We start from the raw sequence: 8603 nt of genomic DNA, 5'->3' as shown, positions 1-8603 counted from the left end.
ATTATGAATCCTTTCATTGACATTTATCCTATGTTTTTTCATTATCAGCGGGCCCGGTCAACTTAAAAGCCTCCTTGACATTCGGGGTCGTGCTCCTTTACCTGTCCAGAAAACGGAACCATGGCCGACTCGGGGCTCTTGCCGCCGTAGGGTCCCCCGTTAGGCATACTGTGGCCTATGACCAACACTGCGGTCCACCATTATCTCAGGGACCCGACTAATGCAAAGGGTCCTCTGATTGACAATCGCGGGCGCAGGGTGGTCCCGACTTTGGAAATGGGCCATACGTCGCTACGGGGCAAACTGTTCAGAATGCGCGGTCGCGCATCGGCTGGCTGGCGCTCATTGCCCCCAATGGGCCCCAACTGGCGCAAGAGGCCCTCTGATGGGCATTTGCGGGCCGCGGTTCCATGAGGCATCCTCTGGCCAACTCTTCGGGCCTCCTTGTCGGGTCCTTAATCGTCGGTCCCGAAGAGCCCTAAGGGACCGCGTGGACCAAATAGAATACACGTATGCCCCGGTGCCCAGGCCTGCGCCCGCCTTCAGCTTATGATGGGCCCGTGTCAGGTGTGGAAAGAGCCATAGTGGACTTAAAAGAGCCCCTTTTAATCAGGCGACCAGCCATTTTAGACGGAGAAAGTGAGCATCTCATGTGCAGAAAAGGCATCTATCATCTTCTAGGCCCGGGACGGGCCTACGTTTGGTTAAACTCATAAATGGCCTACGTTATGTTTGAGAAGTGCCATCTTGTCACGCCCAGAAAAGGCACAGGTTACCTACGGAAAGAGGGCGACCGACCATCCGATTGCAAACTTCCAGCTAAATGGCAGAACTTTGTGGCAGAGGTTTAATGTGCCGTAGTGTCCGGTTCGGTCCACCCCGCTGAGCTTTGGTAGCCATTGACCTCGGGCGCAGACCCGCCCGCCAGGAGCAAATAGTGACCACCGAAGCCACTCGAGTCTTTAATCCAGCCACCCTGGCGCAGCTGAGTTGAGGCAGGTACCGCAACTCATTAGGATACGATGGCGGCCAGGCGCTGATTTTAGACTGAATAAACGGCCTCAATGAAATATAGGGGCCCGTCGGATTGGAAGGCCATTCGTTAAGTCGTTGACGACCCCCCGCCACCATTCAAAATTTGGATACGCCGCTCCTGTTCCCAGTTATCGTTACGATATTTATATTGCGCATGCTTAACACGCACTCGGGTGGGGCCAAATGCCCCCCCCCCCCCTCGAAGGTTTTTCCAGAATGGTTTCCTAACGGCGAAGCGTAGCCGCGCCAACCTTTGCATAGCTGGAGAAAATTTAATAGCGGATCGTGTAAGAAAAAAATTAGATGTACCTTGAAAGGTCGCTGACCTATGTCAGGTCAAAGTCACGCCATGGTTTCAGCTAAAGCAATTTCTAGGGAATCTTTCAGTCTGATAGAACAACGGAGTGTTTGACGAAGCCATATCATCTCTGAGATGCTTTTTAGGCACCAAAAATATTGAATAAGCAAATTACGTTGACCTAAGGTCAGGTCAAGTACGTTGACCTAGGTCAAAACCAACGTGGTTTATTACCTTAGGGCTTGCAGTATGGGATAGTTTCTGGTACTCATTTCGAATTTGTTGACGGCAGGAACCGCTTTATAGACCTTTCACTGACTTCTTAGAGGTCAGAACAGGTGCTGAACCTAAGATGACCTGGGTACGACATTTCGTTTTAGGAACATGTTCCTTAGCGTAATTTTTGTGGCTTATCTAATTGCAAAACTCAGAGCAGTCTTAGGATTTTGATCAACATGACCTTGAAAACGTCAAACAAGGCCACTGATCTCAAATGGGCTTGTGACCTTTTGCTTAGAGACAGTTGCCCAGGTTCTGGGGCACCTTGGAGACCAACCTGGAATTTTACCTTGCTTGACCTTATTTGAGCTGAAGTTAATCACCTAGCAGCCTCAAACTTTGATATAAGTGACTTCACGCCCAGGTCAACACACTCTGTAAATTTGGTGTCTCTAGCTTTCTTACTTCCCGTGATCTCAACGGGATCAATTGACCCCCCCCCCCTCCACATCCGAGCGAAGGGTATCTAGCAGGCCACCCGGGCGCGTGTTAACTGTGGAAACTCAACGAATCATTTTGCACAGAAATGAGCAATTAAAATGTTGACGCTGATCGTCTCAAAAGGTGACACGCGTTACCAAACAGCCAAACAACCACTGCTGAAATTTATAGCCAATGCGGCTGCCACGCTAGGGCTCAACACGCGCTGAAATCATTCAACTAGTCGTGTGCAATGTACGGACGGGTGCTCCTGCGACAAGGGTGCAGCTGCAAATATGTTGATGATGTGATATGCACGACGATGAATACGGGCGCGGCAATGCAGAATTTTACTCGCTGCTTACTGCACTGACGTAAAAGGGCTGTTGTGCAGCGTCAGTAATCGCCTTAGTTTATCATGGCTCCCTGCTATCTTCACCACGTTGCGGTTAGCAGAACTGCCAGAAAAGCGCTTGTTTGGTATAAAAGATGTATCCGGCCCAGAGGCGTCACACACCAGCCATGAAGTTTCTCGTGCTCGCGAGTCTGCTCCTGTTTTCCGTCTCTGCGACGGTCAACGGCCAGTAGTCAGAGGATCTCCCCGAATGTTATGGCAACTACCCGCGTGTCTGCACCCAGCAGTACCCGCCACCTCACGAGTGCTTCAGCGACGAAGACTGTTTCAAGGTGTACAAGAGCACCTGCTGCAATGGCCCGTGCTACCACGAGTGTCGCTGACGTGGACTCCCTGGACATTCCAAGATGCCCAGAAGTTCTAAGGAAGTGAACAGACGACTCTGTGACGCGGGATAGGGTGGATGCCCTCCCGACGTTGCGAGATCGCCATGACGGACGTACCAGCGCGGCCTTCGGCTTGTTCGCCGTCAAGTGCGGTTACATAAGCAAAACCTTCATATTGAACAGCGGCAAGCGCAAGCTCACGTGATATAGTTTCGTTCTCGGTCACTTGGCTCTAGCTTCGTTTTGAAAATAAATGATTCTTCCTCATCCGATATCTGCTTTTCACCAATGAATGCCCAGCGCACTCATGATTGCTGATAAAGTGCGGCATGCTTTCTTTCGCGGTCGTGACGTCACTAGATCGTCAGCGCGGTAGTGACGTCACTGCGTCGCAAGTGCGTTGGTGACGTCACAGTGTCGCCAGCGTGGTCATGACGTCACTGTGTTGCCGGCGCGGACAGCGACAGTGCAGCCGAGGCGATCATCACAGCGTTCAACACCACAACAGAGTCGCAGCTAGGTTGATTTCAACATGTACCTAATCCGCTCGAAACGGCCGCCGCTCCGTGCTCACGTTCGACGCCATGACTCCAGCAGCGACGCCGCGCGCCCGGCTCGGGACCGCGCCGCCGGCCCAGCCGCCCGAACAGCTTCTGCGCGGGCCCGTAGCCCTGCGCAATCCGCTGTCTGTCCTCGGTTCCCTTTAAGCCGCGCCTCGACCCATGCCTCGCTCGACCGGCGACTACTAAATACCACGTTTGTTTTATATTTATTTTATTGGCATATGTCGCACGCACCGCGGAGGTCCGCGTCCCCAGCGGAGAAGGGATGGCCGGCCAGTCCCGAGGCCCTGTGAGGCCCGCCGGCCACCCCTGACCTGCCTTGACAAGCTGCCGCGAATAAGGGACGCACACTAGTATTTGAAGCCAAATAGCACACGCAGTCGCGCATGCGCACGCACACGCCCGCGCCGGTACATGATCTACAGCGTGCCGAGCGGGCCGGGCCTGCCGCAGGGGCGGCGCCGAGAATGGAGAGAGGCCACGCCCGCCCGGCGTCGCACGCGCGCCCGCGTGCAATATAACAACAGACACACGGATACTCAAAGCCCAAAGCAGCTTGCATGACCAGTGCACGCCAAAGTGGCCCTTCTTAGCACATAACGTTCACGTTACAGATTTAGCGTCCTTCCAATGACCACCACCGTTCAAAAACACGATCCTTCATGAAAAATCACAAAGAAAACGAATTTCCGCACAGTTTCATCAACCATTTAGTGGGCTACCTTTGACTAGACAATGTAGCATTCGGACAAAACGTCACATTCGATAGACAAACCTAACGGTAGTGTTTTTGATCTCCAACTGAAGCCGGTGCTCTGTGGGTCGCCATGAGCCCTGTACCCAAGCAAAGCCCGGGCCGGGGCCGCCGCCGTCCGCCAGGGCCGACGCCGCCTCTCAGCCAGCAAGGGGCAATTTGCTGGCCAGGCGACGGGTGGCCGGTCCCAGGCGCGCGCGACCGGCGTCGCGCCCCGCCCCACAGCAATAGCCGTTTCTCATAAACAGAAGGCAACACGGCGTGAGTGTGGCAAACAGCACAAGTCCATCCCCTCCGTGGACACATCTCGGTTCGCCGGCAGCAGTCTGTCCAGCGCGCACCAGTGCTGATGGCGAGCCGCCGCCCGCCTAGCGCGCCCATCGGCGCCGGCCAGGGCGCTTGGCTGCCGCTTAGTCTTCGGTCTCCACCAGCTGGCGACTCTCGGTGCCGTCAGCCTCGGTGGTGGTGCGCTCCGTCACCGTGCGCGTCACCGGTCGGCCCTCGTCATCGAACGTCGTCATCGTGCGGGTCTCGGTGCGGACCATTCTGTAGGAACGGAGAGGCCAGGCCGGCGTGAGCTGCCGCCCCGGCACGGACACAGGTGGCGCAGACAGACAAGCGCACGGCCACTTGGACACGGACACAGACAGACAGGCGTACGGTCTCTCGGACACGGACACAGACAGACAGGGGCACGGCCACTCGGACACGGACACGGGACAGACAGGCGCAAGGCCACTCGGGCACCGACACGGACAGACAGGCGCAAGGCCAAAACCGGCTTCGGTCGGTGTAGGGGACTAGCGGACAGACAGGCGCCCGGCCACGCTTCTTTTTCACATTTTAGCGTTCTCTGGATTTAATTCCATAAAGTGCGATTCTGAACATCATTTCAAATCAAAACATCGACTAGCCTTTGGTCATGAAATGCAAGGTAAAGAGAGCGCAAAAATACCTAACCGGAGGCTATATATCCGATGCGCGCTATTGTTAGAGCCGTTGTGGCTTGGCATTGATAGCGAGTCGCGTGCAACATCTGCCCATTCCAATAACACGTAGAAGGGTCACCATTGCTGCGTTTCTCGTGGTTTCCTACTCAGGTTCTGACGAGGGCGCGCACAGATTTGACAGCCACTGTTGACATATTTTGACGAGGGCGCGCGCAGATTCGACATTCACTGTTTACATATTCTGACGAGGGCGCGCGCAGATTCGACAGCAACCGTTCACATGTTTTTCGCATTCCTTGCCTCACGCATCATGAGTAAATGCTATCAAAGAATATCCCCAATGGTATTCTTCACCAAACTTATCACAGGCACCACACAATGCTGTTTTCACAATACTGATCAGGACCATCAAGCGAGCGAAACATGAGTAAGGGATGTGTATTTACAGCATTAATCGCAGCCATCCATGAAACATGGAACATTATATATGAGTGAAGTAACGTAAAATATAAACTAAATATAAGTAATACACACTACATATCTTTTGGCACATTTATACCACACATCGTTTTGCACATCTGTTCAGATGTTTTGAGCACAACGCGACTGACGGGCTTTTTTGTTCATATTTAAGATCCTGGCACAGCTAGCAGCACCTGTTCTCGGATTGCGACGAAAACAAGGACCAGACGAATGCAGCCGGAGGGAGGGCTGAGACTGAGGAGCAGGAAGACTGAGGAGGAGAAGAAGGACTGAGGAGGGGAAGGAGGACTGAGGAGGGGAAGGAGGACTGAGGAGGTGGAGCAGGACGACGAATGAGGAGGAGGAGCACTGCGGTCGGAGGATGCTCACCTTCTGAGTGTTGGTCCATGTCCTGAGACTCCTTCTACATACTCTGAAAACATTTGTGGTGACTCCGACGATTGGACGCCTGTGAACATAGCACCAGCGCCACTTGATACACAGTCGTGGCGTGGCACAACGTTCGGCACAGACGGAGTCATAGTTCGCGACTCACGGAAGCCTCCAAGGAGAGCGTGCAATGAGAACAACTTGTGCTCCGAGACACGGCCGGCACGGCACGACGGGACTGGCGGCGGCCGGCTGGTCCCCGTGGCGCTGCCACGGCGACGCGCCGGCAGAGTTACCACTCGCAGCCAAGCGGAAGAGTTTGTGAGTGAGCGCCAGCAGCGCTGCATGCGGCATGCGTCGGAGCTCGTCCCACACGCCATCACGCGTCACCCCACCGACACGCCCCCGGCTCATCACACGCACCCACGCCTCACACGTCCATGTCACACGTCTACGATCCCGATCACACGAGGAAGAGGGCCTGAGGAAGCGGCCAGCCCGCCGCCGTCGGCGGGGGGGGGGGGGGGCAGAGCCGTGGCCGGACCGCGGCAGAGGGGAGGAGGGGAGACAGACAGACAGAGAGAGATAGAGCCCGGGCCGAGCCCGGTCCGTGGGACCAGGCTGGCCTGCGCCACGGCACATCTCCCTACTGACCGCGGCGGCCGGCCTGCCACCTGGCGATGTGGCGGCGAAACAGAGCGGCGCGCGTAGCTGACGGGCCGCGCCGGCCGCAGCCGAGAGGGGGATAGGGGGCGGGGCCGGCACGCCGGCCGATACGGCCCAGTATCGGCGGCAGTCGGCCGGGCCGGCACGGGGCACGGGTTTCTGGAGGGGAGAGGCGCCTGGCCGGCAGGCGGCACGGCAGGCCGGCGGACTGAAACACGAGACCAAACACTGTCGCCGCACGCCGGCCGGGAGACATCCAGCTTCGAGGTGTTCCCCTGGCACCGTCCACATCCCGCCGCCACCATCACCCCCACCCGGCTCCCCTACGCTACCAAACACGTCCAGACACCAGAGCCCTGGGAAACAGAGAACGCGGTGATTGCTTTACCGTCGGCGCTCGCCACTGGAAATGTATCATGCAACGCAGCATTGCTTAGCACAACTGCTAGACCGGCGGCTAACACTGCAACAGGCATGGACGCAGGACAGCCATAGGAGTCAGACCTGTGACGACACCTGTCGGGAGAGGGCATCAGTTGAAATACCGCCGCTAGGGCGCGCGGACAGGGAGTGGTGATGAGGCGTCGGTAGTCCGGGACCCGGCCTGTCGGGCCGGCAGACCGGGCCCCGGGGATCAGTGATCAGCCCGCGCCCGCGCCGGCGGTCCGGACCCTTGGTCCCGACGGCGCGGCGGGGATGGTCTGTCTGCCGTCTGGGGTAGCCGCTGTTGGACGCGAAGGAGGCGACGACGCGTCCCGCCGCCTCTGCAGCGATGACAGCTGCCGCCGCCAGAGGGCGCGGCCTTCATCGGGGCCGGCCGGGTCCGTAACGCGCGCTGTGCATGCCAAGGGCCGGTGCTGCTGAGACTCGAGACACGTGCCTGATGCCATTAATTATCCTAGCCAGACCAGTTTTTCTCCGCCGGCCGGATCTTCGGCAAGCCATACCCTTTCGTCGGATGCGAATGTCGCCTGGGCCTGCGACGTAAGCGCCGAATGTCCCACTGGTCGTTGCAGCCTTCCGTGCTTTGTGTCGGATAGGTCGCCGCTTGCTTTAATCCTTTGTGTTGGACCAATCACTGCTGTCGTATCTGTTTCATGTCGGACAGATTCTCGCTGCTCCCCTTCTTGTTTGTGTGACTGTTTCGGGCATCTCATGCTCTGTGCTGAGCTGGTACCAGCTGTGCTCCTTACCGGGTGTCGGGCTGCCCGCCGCCGTTTCGGTGCTGGCGTTTGGGCTGGCCATAGTATGACTCCTGCCTCTGTGTCGGTCCTCGGAGAGCTCGTTTGCTTTGATCCAGTGCTGCGTTGGGCAGGGCAGGTGTGTGAACGTACCGTTTAACCACCGTGTTTCTCATGAGTGCTTGACAGTTGTCCACTCCGGGTGCACTAGAAGGCTCAGGACGCCGATAATCCGCTGAATCTATCGAATCTGAATCTATCTGAATCTGAAGCTCTAAAAGATCTGAATCTATCGAATAACGCACGGACGTTATTTTGGCCGGATATCAACGGTGCTCACCCAGTAACGTCATGTGGAATTTCAGATCCGCCGCGATCACCATGCGCTGCCCAAGAACAGGGGAAATGATTGCATCGCCCAGCCTAGCACGCGCCGTGCCCTAAGCACCTAGTTTCGGCAAGCGAATGAGGGAGGTTTTCAAAAAAGAGGCGGATGATCGGTCAGGAAGTCCATGAGGATGGTATCACCCAAGCGTCCGGGTAGCGCAAATGGCATCGCTGAGAAAACGGCATGAGACCCATCACCGCTGCCATCCACCATTGGCAATGGCCGCTTTGCAAGAAATGTCATTCCATTGCCAAAAAATGCCTGTGAAATGGCCAGCAAGTAGCGGCCGTCGTTGGAATCCGGCCAGTGTGTTCCGGTGCAGCGCAAGGCGAATAGCGGCCGGCAGGCGAGGCAGGTGCCGGATCAGCCGAGCGGCTTCAATTCGTCGTCAGCGGGCCGGCCGGCCGCTGAGCCGTCAGCGGAGCCGGCGGCCGGCCGACGGCGGGCGCCGCGCCGCCTGTCAGAGCGAGCCGCCG

General features: G+C 56.9%; 1 long non-coding RNA gene across 1 annotated transcript; it reads right to left on the bottom strand.

Moving 5' to 3' along the window:
* Positions 1-3534: 3534 nt before the first annotated feature.
* Positions 3535-6990, bottom strand: LOC119104446 (uncharacterized). The gene is made up of 3 exons (XR_005094935.1): positions 6947-6990; positions 5893-5971; positions 3535-4636 (listed from the first exon to the last, which is right to left on the bottom strand). It is a non-coding gene; the product is annotated as an uncharacterized LOC119104446 (long non-coding RNA).
* Between the last annotated feature and the right edge of the window lie 1613 nt (positions 6991-8603).

This window comes from Pollicipes pollicipes, unplaced genomic scaffold, assembly GCF_011947565.3.
Source record: "Pollicipes pollicipes isolate AB1234 unplaced genomic scaffold, Ppol_2.1 Scaffold_6052;HRSCAF=7182_pilon_pilon_pilon, whole genome shotgun sequence".
Taxonomy (NCBI): domain Eukaryota; kingdom Metazoa; phylum Arthropoda; class Thecostraca; order Pollicipedomorpha; family Pollicipedidae; genus Pollicipes; species Pollicipes pollicipes.
The sequence above is the reverse complement of the archived record's forward strand: the minus strand, read 5'-3'. Positions and strand labels throughout refer to the sequence as shown.